General features: G+C 45.5%; 1 protein-coding gene across 1 annotated transcript in view; it reads right to left on the reverse strand.

Annotated features, from left to right (window-relative positions):
- Positions 1 to 1,878: 1,878 nt before the first annotated feature.
- Positions 1,879 to 15,708, reverse strand: part of pex26 (peroxisomal biogenesis factor 26) — an 89,750-nt gene continuing 75,920 nt past the window's right edge. Inside the window, exon 6 of the mRNA XM_061911962.1 lies at positions 1,879 to 2,025. The gene's annotated coding sequence lies outside the window, so the exon portion shown is untranslated. The remainder of the gene's footprint in view (positions 2,026 to 15,708) is intronic.

Here is a 15,708-nt window from a genome sequence, read left to right on the forward strand (position 1 = left end):
ATGTTTACTTATATAGCCCTAAATCACTAGTGTCTCAAAGGGCTGCACAAACCACCACGACATCCTCGGTAGGCCCACATAAGGGCAAGGAAAACTCACACCCAGTGGGACGTCGGTGACAATAATGACTATGAGAACCTTGGAGAGGAGGAAAGCAATGGATGTCGAGCGGGTCTAACATGATACTGTGAAAGTTCAATCCACAATGGATCCAACACAGTCGCGAGAGTCCAGTCCAAAGCGGGTCCAACTCCGCAGCGAGAGTCCCGTTCACAGCGGAGCCAGCAGGAAACCATCCCAAGCGGAGGCGGATCAGCAGCGCAGAGATGTCCCCAGCCGATACACAGGCAAGCAGTACATGGCCACCGGATCGGACCGGACCCCCTCCACAGGGGAGAGTGGGACATAGAAGAAAAAGAAAAGAAACAGCAGATCAACTGGTCTAAAAAGGGAGTCTATTTAAAGGCTAGAGTATACAAATGAGTTTTAAGATGAGACTTAAATGCTTCTACTGAGGTGGCATCTCGAACTGTTACCGGGAGGGCATTCCAGAGTACTGGAGCCCGAACGGAAAACGCTCTATAGCCCGCAGACTTTTTTTGGGCTTTGGGAATCACTAACAAGCCGGAGTCCTTTGAACGCAGATTTCTTGCCGGGACATATGGTACAATACAATCGGCAAGATAGGATGGAGCTAGACCGTGTAGTATTTTATACGTAAGTAGTAAAACCTTAAAGTCACATCTTAAGTGCACAGGAAGCCAGTGCAGGTGAGCCAGTACAGGTATATATGTATGTATATATGTATATAAAGGTATATACAGTACAGGCGTAATGTGATCAAACTTTCTTGTTCTTGTCAAAAGTCTAGCAGCCGCATTTTGTACCATTGAGTCAGAACCTGTGAAAAAGCAGAGATAGAGAAAAAGACCCCAAAAAATATTGTATTTTGTGTCCTCTTCTACTGATGTTTTTCACAAGATGTCAGAAAATTGCAATAATGTTGACATTTATTTTTGCTCAAAATGTTAATCACATTGAAGTAATCATGGACATCATGAAACATGTAATTATCCATCCATCCATTTTCAAGCTCATTCCCTTTGGGGTCGCTGGTGCCTATCTCAGCTACAATCGGGCGGAAGGCGGGGTACACCCTGGACAAGTCGCCACCTCATCGCAGGGCTAATTAAGTGATGAAAATAATGTTTTGCATGCCTTTATCCACACTGTCTGTGTGGAGAAACGGGCTCGAGTTCTGCAGATGATGTCACACCAAGAGGGGGGCGGTGGAAAGTGGGCCTTCCAAGTACAGATAGTTATGATCTACACATTACTCAAAACTAATTACTGCCAGATTTACTTTCAGGGACAAACAACACTAAGTGAACTTGTGAGTGAAATGTTAGTCATCTGGACATTATGGGTCCTTTAAGTGAAAGGTTACTATAGGCGTGTAAGATAAAAAGTGCTTCAAATGCAAGTCGGCCAATCAGATGAAACGCTTGCACACAGGGGGAGGAGCTTCACAAGAAGACGCAAAGCTGGGCTGGTGGAGGATTAAAAAAAGCCCCCTTTTTATACGCTAAATTGGTTTGAAACCTAATCCAGCATGATTACAGGCTGTGCTGTTACTGGGACAGTAGCGGGGACGCTATGGCTGGAATGCTGCGGCATCAACGGCGGCAAGCGCTCCGCCTCCTGCCGAGTGATGGCGGAGTGAGGAGGGGATAAAGTGGCCTGTGTGTGTCACATGGTCGCATACTCTTGCCGCGTTCACATGCGCTGATTACAGCCCAAACATGAATTGTAGACGATATAAATGTCACATGCTGAGAGACGCTATTCCTGGCGCGCTATCTGCAGCGTGGAGTCACTCACCGGGAGGAAGAGTGGGAATGGCGGTGCTTTCCATGAGAAGTCCCATTTCCTCTACCAGGCACTTTTTCGGTGTGTAAAGCGCCGCCTTCACTCTTCTCATTAATCACTCGATGGCAATCAGGCGTCCTCACGTACGCAGCCGGCCTGCAAAAAAAATGAAGCATCATGGTCAAACGGGCAAGAGGGTGTTTCCCACACTGTGTCTCTGGAATGTTTTGGCTATTTGAAAAGCCATCATTCAGAGTAAAATGCCAGCATTTGGACGAAGGGGGGGGGGGGGGGACAATAAGGGGACAGATAGCAACATCCGGGCCTGGACTTTGGTCTGGCTTTTAGAACACAAGAGGGTTTTCTTTTGCACACTCCGCCACCCAGGGTCACTGCCTACTACACCCCCACGTCGACTCCATGTCGTGCGTATGCAAGTCTGACGTCCGGCAGCTTGCGTCCATGAACATTCTAAAAAACTAGCGGGAGCAGGGGAGGGAAAGCAATAAAATCACTTTTTCAGGCATTTACGACAGAATGCCCCACCGACGTTGTAAAGAACCTTGACTACTATGCAGGCCAGCTTCTTTTCCTAAATGTTACCAATTACGGAAGAAGGATATAGAGCAGGGGTCACCAACGCGGTGCCCGCGGGCACCAAGTAGCCCGTAAGGACCAGATGAGTAGCCCGCTGCCCTGTTCTAAAAATAGCTCAAATAGCAGCACTTACCAGTGAGCTGCCTCTATTTTTTGAAATGTATTTATTTAAGTAGAAGCATTTAAGTCTCATCTTAAAACTCATCTGTATACTCTAGCCTTTAAATAGACCTCCTTTTTAGACCAGTTGATCTGCCGCTTCTTTTCTTTCTCCTATGTCCCCCCCTCCCTTGTGGAGGGGGTCCGGTCCGATGACCATGGATGAAGTACTGACTGTCCAGAGTCGAGACCCAGGATGGACCGCTCGTCGGGACCCAGGATGGACCGCTCGCCTGTATCGGTTGGGGACATCTCTACGCTGCTGATCCGCTTGAGATGGTTTCCTGTGGACGGGACTCTCACTGCTGTCTTGGAGCCACTATGGATTGAACTTTCACAGTATCATGTTAGACCCGCTCGACATCCATTGCTTTCGGTCCCCTAGAGGGGGGGGGTTGCCCACATCTGAGGTCCTCTCCAAGGTTTCTCATAGTCAGCATTGTCGCTGGCGTCCCACTGAATGTGAATTCTCCCTGCCCACTGGGTGTGAGTTTTCCTTGCCCTTTTGTGGGTTCTTCCGAGGATGTTGTAGTCGTAATGATTTGTGCAGTCCTTTGAGACATTTGTGATTTGGGGCTATATAAATAAACATTGATTGATTGATTGATTGATACTAGCAAGCTGGTCTCGCTTTGATCGACATTTTTAATTCTGAGAGACAAAACTCAAATAGAATTTGAACATCCAAGAAAATATTTTAAAGACTTGGTCTTCACTTGTTTAAATACATTCATTTATTTTTTTACTTTGCTTCTTATAACTTTCATAGACAATTTTAGAGAAAAAATACAACCTTAAAAATGATTTTAGTATTTTTTAAAACATATACCTTTTGACCTTTTAAATTCGTTCCTCTTCTCTCCTGACAATTTAAATCAATGTTCAAGTTTTTTTTAATTTCTTTATTGTAAAGGGACGGCGTGGCGCAGTGGGAGAGTGGCCGTGCGCAACCCGAGGGTCCCTGGTTCAAATCCCACCTAGAACCAACCTCGTCACGTCCGTTGTGTCCTGAGCAAGACACTTCACCCTTGCTCCTGATGGGTGCTGGTTGGCGCCTTGCATGGCAGCTCCCTCCATCAGTGTGTGAATGTGTGTGTGAATGGGTAAATGTGGAAGTAGTGTCAAAGCGCTTTGAGTACCTTGAAGGTAGAAAAGCGCTATACAAGTACAACCCATTTATTTATTTATTAAAGAATAATAAATACATTTTAATTTGATTCTTCATTTTAGCTTCTGTTTTTTCTATGAAGAATATTTGTGAAATATTTCTTCAAACCTATTATGATTAAAATAAAATAAAAATATTCTGGCAAATCTAGAAAATCTTTAGAATCAAATTTAAATCTTATTTCAAAGTCTTTTGAATTTCTTTTAAAATTTCTGTTCTGGAAAATCTAGAAGAAATAATGATTTGTCTTTGATAGAAATATAGCCTGGTCCAATTTGTTATATATTTCTAACAAAATGCAGATTGGATTTTAACCTATTTAAAACATGTCATCAAAATTCTAAAATTAATCTTAATCAGGAAATATGACTAATGATGTTTCATAAATTCTTTTTTTAATTTTTTCAAAAAGATTCAAATTAGGTAGTTTTTCTCTTTTTTTTTCTGTTAAATTTTGAATTTTAAAGAGTCGACATTGAAGATAAACTATCAATCAATCAATCAATGTTTACTTATATAGCCCTAAATCACTAGTGTCTCAAAGGGCTGCACAAACCACCACGACATCCTCGGTAGGCCCACATAAGGGCAAGGAAAACTCACACCCAGTGGGACGTCGGTGACAATGATGACTATGAGAAACCTTGGAGAGGAGGAAAGCAATGGATGTCGAGCGGGTCTAACATGATACTGTGAAAGTTCAATCCACAATGGATCCAACACAGTCGCGAGAGTCCAGTCCAAAGCGGATCCAACACAGCAGCGAGAGTCCCGTTATGCTTCAAAATTTTATTTTCATTCTTTTTCCTGTTTTCTCCTCTTTTAAACCGTTCAATTAAGTGTTTTTTTCTTCATTGATTCTCCACAAAAAACCTTCCGTAAAAGGAAAAAAAATGTACGACGGAATGACAGACAGAAATACCAATTTTTAAAAAATACACTGTATATATAGATTTATTTATTAAAGGTAAATTGAGCAAATTGGTTATTTCTGGCAATTTGTTAAAGTGTGTATCAAACTGGTAGCCCTTCGCATGAATCAGTACACAAGAAGTAGCTCTTGGTTTCAAAAAGGCAATTTTTTAAAGTGTGTATCAAACTGGTAGCCCTTCGCATGAATCAGTACCCAAGAAGTAGCTCTTGGTTTCAAAAAGGTTGGTGACCCCTGATGTAGAGTAATGTGCATCTCTAAAGGGTGCTTATGAACACTAAGCGTGAGAGGAATCAACCATCTCCCTCACTTGTTTTTTTGTAACACTTTTGAGTTTTGAAGTGCTGGCTTCACCGCACATCTTAAAGCAAAGCGCTACTGAAGTGGCAGCACTCAGAAAATGGGTTAAGCTGGCGTGATGGTGCAGTCAAAATGTGAGTGTAATGTTAGCACTGTAGCTTACGAACGTTTGTGTCCTCCTGTGTCACTCCTTAAAGTGACACGGGGGTGCACCATAATTATCGGAATCGTGATGCCACACCGTCCATCCATCCATCCATCCATCATCTTCCGCTTATCCGAGGTCGGGTCGCGGGGGCAGCAGCCTAAGCAGGGAAGCCCAGACTTCCCTCTCCCCAGCCACTTCGTCTAGCTCTTCCCGGGGGATCCCGAGGCGTTCCCAGGCCAGCCGGGAGACATAGTCTTCCCAACGTGTCCTGGGTCTTCCCCGTGGCCTCCTACCGGTTGGACGTGCCCTAAACACCTCCCTAGGGAGGCGTTCGGGTGGCATCCTGACCAGATGCCCGAACCACCTCATCTGGCTCCTCTCGATGTGGAGGAGCAGCGGCTTTACGTTGAGTTCTTCCCGGATGGCAGAGTTTCTCACCCTATCTCTAAGGGAGAGGAAACTCATTTCGGCCGCTTGTACCCGTGATATATCCTTTCGGTCATGACCCAAAGCTCATGACCATAGGTGAGGATGGGAACGTAGATCGACCGGTAAATTGAGAGCTTTGCCTTCCGGCTCAGCTCCTTCTTCACCACAACGGATCGATACAACGTCCGCATTACTGAAGACGCCGCACCGATCCGCCTGTCGATCTCACGATCCACTCTTCCCCCACTCGTGAACAAGACTCCTAGGTACTTGAACTCCTCCACCTGGGGCAGGGTCTCCTCCCCAACCCGGAGATGGCATTCCACCCTTTTCCGGGCGAGAACCATGGACTCGGACTTGGAGGTGCTGATTCTCATTCCGGTCGCTTCACACTCGGCTGCGAACCGATCCAGTGAGAGCTGAAGATCCCGGTCAGATGAAGCCATCAGGACCACATCATCTGCAAAAAGCAGAGACCTAATCCCGTGGCCACCAAACCGGAACCCCTCAACGCCTTGACTGCGCCTAGAAATTCTGTCCATAAAAGTTATGAACAGAATCGGTGACAAAGGACAGCCACACCGATAAATAAAAAAACTTGTGGATCAATAAAGTTTGCCTAAGTCTAAGTCCAAATCCGATGCCATTAGAAAATAGCTCAGACAACTAGGGGTGCCCCGATCTGTTATTGACATCAGTTATTACAGGTGTAAATCTTTGGGCACCTTAACGATACGATACGATTCCTGGGGTGACGATTCCAAGCAGAATCGATTCTTGATTCATGACAATTCTTGATTCAAACAGATTCTCACTAAAGATGTCTGATAATATCGGACTGCCGATATTATTGGCCAATAAATGCTTTAAAATGTAATATCGGAAATTATTGGTATCGGTTTCAAAAAGTAAAATGTATGACTTTTTAAAACGCCGCTGCATGGAGTGGTACACGGATGTAGGGAGAAGTACAGAGCGGCAATAAAACATAAAGGCGCTGTCTTTGCGTGCCGGCCCAATCACATATCTACGGCTTTTCACACACACACAAGTGAATGCAATGCATACTTGGTCTACACCCATACAGGTCACACTGAGGGTGGCCTTATAAACAACTTTAACACTGTTAAAAATATGCGCCACTGTGAACCCACACCAAAGAAGAATGACAATCACATTTCGGGAGAACATCCACACCGTAACACAACATAAACACAACAGAAAAAATACCCAGAACCCTTGTAGCACCAACTCTTCCAGGACGCTACAATATGCACCCATTGCTACCCCCTACCCCCGCCCATCTCAACCTCCTCATGCTCTCTCAGGGAGAGCATGTCCCAAATTCAAGTTGCTGTTTTGAGGCATGTTAAAAAAAAATAATGCACTTTATGACTTCAATAATAAATATGGCAGTGCCATGTTGGCATTTTTTTCCATAATTTGAGTTGATTTATTTTGGAAAAACCTGGTACATTGTTTAATGCATCCAGCCGTGCATCACAACAAAATGAGGCATAATAATGTGTTAATTCCACGACTGTATCTATCGGTATCGGTGGATATCGGAATCGGTAATTAAGAGTTGGACAATATCGGAATATCGGCAAAAAAGCCATTACCAGGCATCTGTAATTCTCACAATGTAATGTTTGGTATAATAATTATAATGGAAATTTTTCAAAACATGTTACAGGTTGGAAAAGTTTCTTCTGGTTGCGTATTTTAAAAAATGTAATCTTATGGAATTATTTGGTTTTTTTTCATCGATTTTTGAAAATTATGAATCAATTTAGATTTGGCTTCCTGTGCACTTAAGATGTGACTTTAAGGTTTTACTACTTACGTATAAAATACTACACGGTCTAGCTCCATCCTATCTTGCCGATTGTATTGTACCATATGTCCCGGCAAGAAATCTGCGTTCAAAGGACTTCGGCTTGTTAGTGATTCCCAAAACCCAAAAAACGTCTGCGGGCTATAGAGCGTTTTCCGTTCGGGCTCCAGTACTCTGGAATGCCCTCCCGGTAACAGTTCGAGATGCCACCTCAGTAGAAGCATTTAAGTCTCACCTTAAAACTCATTTGTATACTCTAGCCTTTAAATAGACTCCCTTTTTAGACCAGTTGATCTGCTGTTTCTTTTCTTTTTCTTCTATGTCCCACTCTCCCCTGTGGAGGGGGTCCGGTCTGTACTGCTTGCCTGTGTATCGGCTGGGGACATCTCTGCGCTGCTGATCCGCCTCCGCTTGGGATGGTTTCCTGCTGGCTCCGCTGTGAACGGGACTCTCGCTGCTGTGTTGGATCCGCTTTGGACTGGACTCTCGCGACTGTGTTGGATCCATTGTGGATTGAACTTTCACAGTATCATGTTAGACCCGCTCGACATCCATTGCTTTCCTCCTCTCCAAGGTTCTCATAGTCATTATTGTCACCGACGTCCCACTGGGTGTGAGTTTTCCTTGCCCTTATGTGGGCCTACCGAGGATGTCGTGGTGGTTTGTGCAGCCCTTTGAGACACTAGTGATTTAGGGCTATATAAGTAAACATTGATTGATTGATTGATTGATTGATAGATTTGGAATAAGCACACATTGTTGGGTCTTTTCTTCTATTTTAGTCAAGTCATTTACAAAAGGTAAACAAATTAGGATAGAGGCTACTTGAAGCTAGCAGCTACACCACAGCTCAGCACACAATAGCACACAAGCTCGACATATGCATTAAGTGTCCTTAATTAAACAATATTGCAGTCTAAAACACCATATGTGCCAAGAAAAACAAGTATCAAAGAACTATAGTGTCCGGATCATTCAATTTACTGCGCCATGAGCTTAACTTCATGAATTATTGTGGCCACAAAGTCACTGACAACTCAAATTCAAGTTGAAGATAACACAAGTCCATTCCGGAAAGTTAATAATAGATAGGTTTTACTAGTCACAAAATGAACCGTGCAAGAAAATCACCTTGTTCAAAGAACAAAACAGACACTAAACTCACACTAGACTGCATAAACTCACAACAAATTCCACACCTGCAAATCAGTGTGACTTCTGCTGTTGTTGTATCCGTAATACGCCGATAGGGAGAAGTTTTTATTAAGACGATGAGTCGGGTGTGTTTTGACCTCTGCCGAACCCCCGAGGCCGACTCACCGAACCCTTAGGCTTCGATCCAACCCAGGTTAAGAACCACTGCCCTAACACCATGCCGCAAAGAAAAGCTTATCACTTGATAGGGTGTTTGAAAATTAGCAAAAAGTTTTCCAGTGGCAGAGGGGTTAGTGCGTCTGCCTCACAATACGAAGGTCCTGCAGTCCTGGGTTCAAATCCAGGCTCGGGATCTTTCTGTGTGGAGTTTGCATGTTCTCTCCATGAATGCGTGGGTTCCCTCCGGGTACTCCGGCTTCCTCCCACTTCCAAAGACATGCACCTGGGGATAGGTTGATTGGCAACACTAAATTGGCCCTAGTGTGTGAATGTTGTCTGTCTATCTGTGTTGGCCCTGCGATGAGGTGGCGACTTGTCCAGGGTGTACCCCGCCTTCCGCCCGATTGTAGCTGAGATAGGCGCCAGCGCCCCCCGCGACCCCAAAAGGGAATAAGCGGTAGCAAATGGATGGATGGATTTTCCAGATTTGATCATGAAGGTGATAAAGCTGGACGACCACTGTTGAAGATGCTAGCAATTGTCAGGACAAATCCACAAGTACACCTTGACCAATTAATCTTCATTTGACGCTTCCTAACGTCCAGGTGTGCACAAACTACACTTAAATCTTAATAATAATTAAAAAAAAAAAATTAAATAAGTAATCCATCTTAGGGACGGCATGGCGCAGTGGGAGAGTGGCCGTGCGCAACCCGAGCGTCCCTGGTTCAATTCCCACCTAGTACCAACCTCGTCACGTCCGTTGTGTCCTGAGCAAGACACTTCACCCTTGCTCCTGATGGGTGCTGGTTGGCGCCTTGCATGGCAGCTCCCTCCATCAGTGTGTGAATGTGTGTGTGAATGGGTAAATGTGGAAGTAGTGTCAAAGCGCTTTGAGTACCTTGAAGGTAGAAAAGCGCTATACAAGTACAACCCATTAAAGGCCTACTGAAACCCACTACTACCCACCACGCAGTCTGATAGTTTATATATCAATGATGAAATATTAACATTGCAACACATGCCAATACGGCCTTTTTAGTTTACTAAATTGCAATTTTAAATTTCCCGCAAAGTATCCTGTTGAAAAAATTGTGATATGATGACGCCTGCGCGTGACGTCACCGGTTGTAGCGGACATGTTCTCCCAGCACCTCTAACGGCTAGAAGTCGTCTGCTTTAAACGCATTGTTACACAGTATTCTGGACATCTGTGTTGCTGAATCTTTTACAATTCGTTCAATTAATAATGGAGAAGTCAAAGAAGAAATATGTAGGTGGGAAGCGGTGTATTGCAGCTGCCTTTAGCAACACAAACACAGCCGGTGTTTCCTTGTTGACATTCCCGAAGGTGAAGTTTTACTATGGAACAGAGCGGTCAAGCGAACATAGTTCCCGACCACATGTCAACCGGCAGGTTCCGGTGAGAAAATTGTGGTAATAAGTCAGCTCTTACCGTAGACATGAGCGGAGTTTGCGTCCTCCTACAGCTGCGGACTCTCTTACCTCCTCCCACCGGAGACACTGGCGGTCACCACACCCGTGGCCACACCCTTCCAACTTTCAGGTACCATATAATCTCACTAAAACACTAGTAACACAATAAGCGGAGAAGGGATTTTCCATAATTATCCTAGTAAACGGCTTCCTCCCACTTCCAAAGACATGCACCTGGGGATAGGTGCATGTCGATGTCAATGGATGTCGCTCGACATCCATTGCTTTCGGTCCCCTAGAGGGGGGGGGTTGCCCACATCTGAGGTCCTCTCCAAGGTTTCTCATAGTCAGCATTGTCGCTGGCGTCCCACTGAATGTGAATTCTCCCTGCCCACTGGGTGTGAGTTTTCCTTGCCCTTTTGTGGGTTCTTCCGAGGATGTTGTAGTCGTAATGATTTGTGCAGTCCTTTGAGACATTTGTGATTTGGGGCTATATAAATAAACATTGATTGATTGATTGATAGGTTGATTGGCAACACTAAATTGGCCCTAGTGTGTGAATGTGAGTGTGAATGTTGTCTGTCTATCTGTGTTGGCCCTGTGATGAGGTGGCGACTTGTCCAGGGTGTACCCCGCCTTCCGCCCGATTGTAGCTGAGATAGGCGCCAGCGCCCCCCGCGACCCCGAAAGGGAATAAGCGGTAGAAAATGGATGGATGGATGGATATATCCTAGTAAATGTGTGTAATAATATCTGAATCGCTCCCACTGCCCTCGCTTTTTTTTCTTCTAGTCTTTCACTCTCACTATCCTCATCCACGAATCCTTCAGCCACGCTCAAATGAATGGGGGGAATCGTCGCTTTCTCGGTCCGAATCACTCTCGTTGCTGGTGGCCATGATTGTAAACAATGTGAGGATGTGAAGAGCTCCACAACCCGTGACGTCACGCGCACATCGTCTGCTACTTCCGGTACAGGCAAGGCTTTTTTATTAGCGACCAAAAGTTGTGAACTTTATCGTGGATGTTCTCTACTAAATCCTTTCAGCAAAAATATGGCAATATCGCAAAATGATCAAGTATGACACATAGAACGGACCTGCTATCCCCGTTTAGATAAGAACATTTAATTTCAGTAGGCCTTTAAAAAACGAGATATTGTGCATCCCTATTGCTACAAGAGGGCGTTTACTGGGGCAGCTCAGAATAAAATTCTGCTTTGGGCCCAAATTTATCCAGGGACGTCCCTGGTGGTATACATTGTTGTATTTGACATCTATTATGTGTTTTACAGTTAAATATGTAAAAAGTGGATAAAGTGCACAGTAAAGCCTCTATTGCAAAGAAAAACAGCTCATTAGCAATAAAGCTACAGACACACAAACTAGTGTGTTCCGGCACTTTTACACCGTAGGCTGCAGATTTTGAACAAAACACTCCCAACAGGGACGGCGTGGCGCAGTGGGAGAGCGGCCGTGCGCAACCCGAGGGTCCCTGGTTCAAATCCCCACCTAGTACCAACCTCGTCACGTCCGTTGTGTCCTGAGCAAGACACTTCACCCTTGCTCCTGATGGGTGCAGGTTAGCGCCTTGCATGGCAGCTCCCTCCATCAGTGTGTGAATGTGTGTGTGAATGGGTAAATGTGGAAGTAGTGTCAAAGCGCTTTGAGTACCTTGAAGGTAGAAAAGCGCTATACAAGTACAACCCATGTATCATTTATCATAATACTTCTATGAGACAGGGGGATGATGTCATTAACACCATATGCTGATTTGAAATGGCTGACATCATATCCTAACGTCTTGTCCGCTTGGATGAGCGGATTAGATGTCCACAGCGCGTCTGGACTTGTTATGTAATCCGGCTGAGGGGGGTCGGGAAGGTTGGGGGCGGGGGTGGTCTTGTTCCGCTACCCGACTCACAGATGTTGGGGGAGCTGCCTGTCACAAGTGTGTGTGGTCAGAGATTAAGAAAGGAAGGAAGGGAGGGAGGGGGGTAGGGGGGTAGGGGGGGGTTTCTGGCGGAGGCGCTCGTGTGGCAGCTGTGTGTGCTGGAGAAAGCTGATTGGCCGAGGCCGATAAGAAGGTGTGGCCCCGGAAGTGGAGAGTGACAATTCATGGAGGACAGGATGTTTAACAGAAGAGGGCCTGCAGCTGGACACAAAAGTGACCTCCAGTCAAACGAGTTGGAGTTGTCTGTTTTTCCCCCTAAAATTTGCTTTTGTTGACATTCTTCTGGTTACAATGATAATATCCTCCTTGGAGACATTTTGTTTCCCTAAAGAAATAGACAAAAAAGATTAAAAAACAACAACAAATGTCTACTGTAGAGGACGCTGGTTCTCAGAGGGATACGCTGTAGCAGGGGAGGCAGCGTCCTAAATACAGCCCGCGGGAAGTCCCAAGTTAAAAAAAATGTATATTTTATTTTTATTTGTGTTTTTTTAATTTGTCCTTTCTAATCCATTTTCTACCGCTTCTTGCTCTCGGTGACATCCATTTTCTACCGCTTGTTACTCTCGGTGACATGCATTTTCCCATCGATAACGTGACATCAACGTGCTTGGAAATAGTAGATTGCACAGTTCAGTACATATTCCGTACAATTGCCCACTAAATGGTAACACCCGAATACGTTTTTCAACTTGTTTAAGTTGGGGTTCACGTTAATCAATTCATGGTTTCATCTGGCCAGGATCTTCAGCTCTCGCTGGATCGGTTCGCAGCCGAGTGTGAAGCGACCGGAATGAGAATCAGCACCTCCAAGTCCGAGTCCATGGTTCTCGCTCGGAAAAGGGTGGAGTGCCATCTCCGGGTTGGGGAGGAGACCCTGCCCCAAGTGGAGGAGTTCAAGTACCTAGGAGTCTTGTTCACGAGTGAGGGAAGAGTGGATCGTGAGATCGACAGGCGGATCGGTGCGGCGTCTTCAGTAATGCGGACGTTGCATCGATCCGTTGTGGTGAAGAAGGAGCTGAGCCGGAAGGCAAAGCTCTCAATTTACCGGTCGATCTACGTTCCCATCCTCACCTATGGTCATGAGCTTTGGGTCATGACCGAAAGGATAAGATCACGGGTACAAGCGGCCGAAATGAGTTTCCTCCGCCGTGTGGCGGGTCTCTCCCTTAGAGATAGGGTGAGAAGCTCTGTCATCCGGGAGGAACTCAACGTAAAGCCGCTGCTCCTCCACATCGAGAGGAGCCAGATGAGGTGGTTCGGGCATCTGGTCAGGATGCCACCCGAACGCCTCCCTAGGGAGGTGTTTAGGGCACGTCCAGCTGGTAGGAGGCCACGGGGAAGACCCAGGACACGTTGGGAAGACTATGTCTCCCGGCTGGCCTGGGAACGCCTCGGGATCCCCCGGGAAGAGCTAGACGAAGTGGCTGGAGATAGGGAAGTCTGGGCTTCCCTGCTTAGGCTGTTGCCCCCGCGACCCGACCTCGGATAAGCGGAAGATGATGGATGGATGGATGGATGGATGGATATATATATATATATATATATATATATGGGCTTCACAGTGGCAGAGGGGTTAGTGCGTCTGCCTCACAATACGAAGGTCCTGCAGTCCTGGGTTCAAATCCAGGCTCGGGATCTTTCTGTGTGGAGTTTGCATGTTCTCCCCGTGAATGCGTGGGTTCCCTCCGGGTACTCCGGCTTCCTCCCACTTCCAAAGACATGCACCTGGGGATAGGTTGATTGGCAACACTAAATTGGCCCTAGTGTGTGAATGTGAGTGTGAATTTTGTCTGTCTATCTGTGTTGGCCCTGCGATGAGGTGGCGACTTGTCCAGGGTGTACCCCGCCTTCCGCCCGATTGTAGCTGAGATAGGCGCCAGCGCCCCCCGCGACCCCGAAAGGGAATCAGCGGTAGAAAATGGATGGATGGATATAATATTTTGGGCCACTGTAACAATACACGCAGTTTGAATATTGGTTTGGGGACAAATGCAGCGTGAAAAGGTTTGTGTCTAATTTCTTTTTCACATTTGTTATACCTGCTTCATTATCTTTCATCTCATTGGTATTGGGCTCGAAAGTCCTAATTAAGACGGTATTTTACATTTCTTTAGCTACTTCTTAAATAAATCCCTGTTTCTTTTTTTCTACCATCGATGCACTTGAAAATGTTCTGTTCTTATCATTTGTGAAGCAAGTAAACAGTCTCCTCTTCATCACAATTGTTGCTATGTTTTTATTGAAAGGTATCTGTTTTTCGAGTTGTGTCCCGCGCATTAAGACTGGAGCATGCGCGATACGAAGGGTTCTCTCTGGCGCACAATCCCCCTTGAGAGATCCGGTTTCCAATCGCGTAATACAGGTGTGTTAGTCCGACTTTTCAAAAACCAGACATGATCAGATTAAGGTGTTTCCATGGGCTGTTGGATACTTATTTAGGCCCTGTCTACAATTAGCTAGATAACACCTTAATCTAATAATTATTTAGCCTCAGCCCCGTGTCAGCCACACTAAACCATCGTTTAAAGGCTTACTGAAACCTCAGTAGAAGCATTTAAGTCTCACCTTAAAACTCATTTGTGTACTCTAGCCTTTAAATAGACTCCCTTTTTAGACCAGTTGATCTGCCGTTTCTTTTCTTTTTCTTCTATGTCCCACTCTCCCTTGTGGAGGGGGTCCGGTCCGATCCGGTGGCCATGTACTGCTTGCCTGTGTATCGGCTGGGGACATCTCTGCGATGCTGATCCGCCTCCGCTTGGGATGGTTTCCTGCTGGCTCCGCTGTGAACGGGACTCTCGCTGCTGTGTTGGATCCGCTTTGGACTGGACTCTCGCGACTGTGTTGGATCCATTGTGGATTGAACTTTCACAGTATCATGTTAGACCCGCTCGACATCCATTGCTTTCGTCCTCTCTAAGGTTTCTCATAGTCATTATTGTCACCGACGTCCCACTGGGTGTGAGTTTTCCTTGCCCTTATGTGGGCCTACCGAGGATGTTGTAGTGGTTTGTGCAGCCCTTTGAGACACTAGTGATTTAGGGCTATATAAGTAAACATTGATTGATTGACTACTACCCACCACGCAGTCTGATAGTTTATATATCAATGATGAAATATTAACATTGCAACACAAGCCAATACGGCCTTTTTGGTCTACTAAATTACAATTTTAAATTTCCTGGGACTTTTTTCTTGAAAATGTTGCGGAATGATGACGTGTACACGTGACGACACGGGCTGTTATAAATATGAGCGCTAAAAGTCGTCTGCTTTAACGGCATAATTACACAGTATTTTGTACATCTGTGTTGCTGAATCTTTTGCAATGTGTTCAATTAATATTGGAGAAGTCAAAGTAGAAAGACGGAGTTGGGAAGCTTTAGCCTTTAGCCACACAAACACACGGTGATTCCTTGTTTAAAATTCACGGAGTTGAAACTTTAGTATGGATCACAGCGGACATAAATCCCGACTACATGTCAACCAGCAGGTTTGGGTGAAAAAATTGTGGTTAAAAAGTCGCCTCTTAGCGGATATCAGCTGAGCTTGTGCCGTCCATACAGC

This window comes from Nerophis ophidion, linkage group LG10 (genome assembly GCF_033978795.1).
Source record: "Nerophis ophidion isolate RoL-2023_Sa linkage group LG10, RoL_Noph_v1.0, whole genome shotgun sequence".
Taxonomy (NCBI): Eukaryota; Metazoa; Chordata; class Actinopteri; order Syngnathiformes; family Syngnathidae; genus Nerophis; species Nerophis ophidion.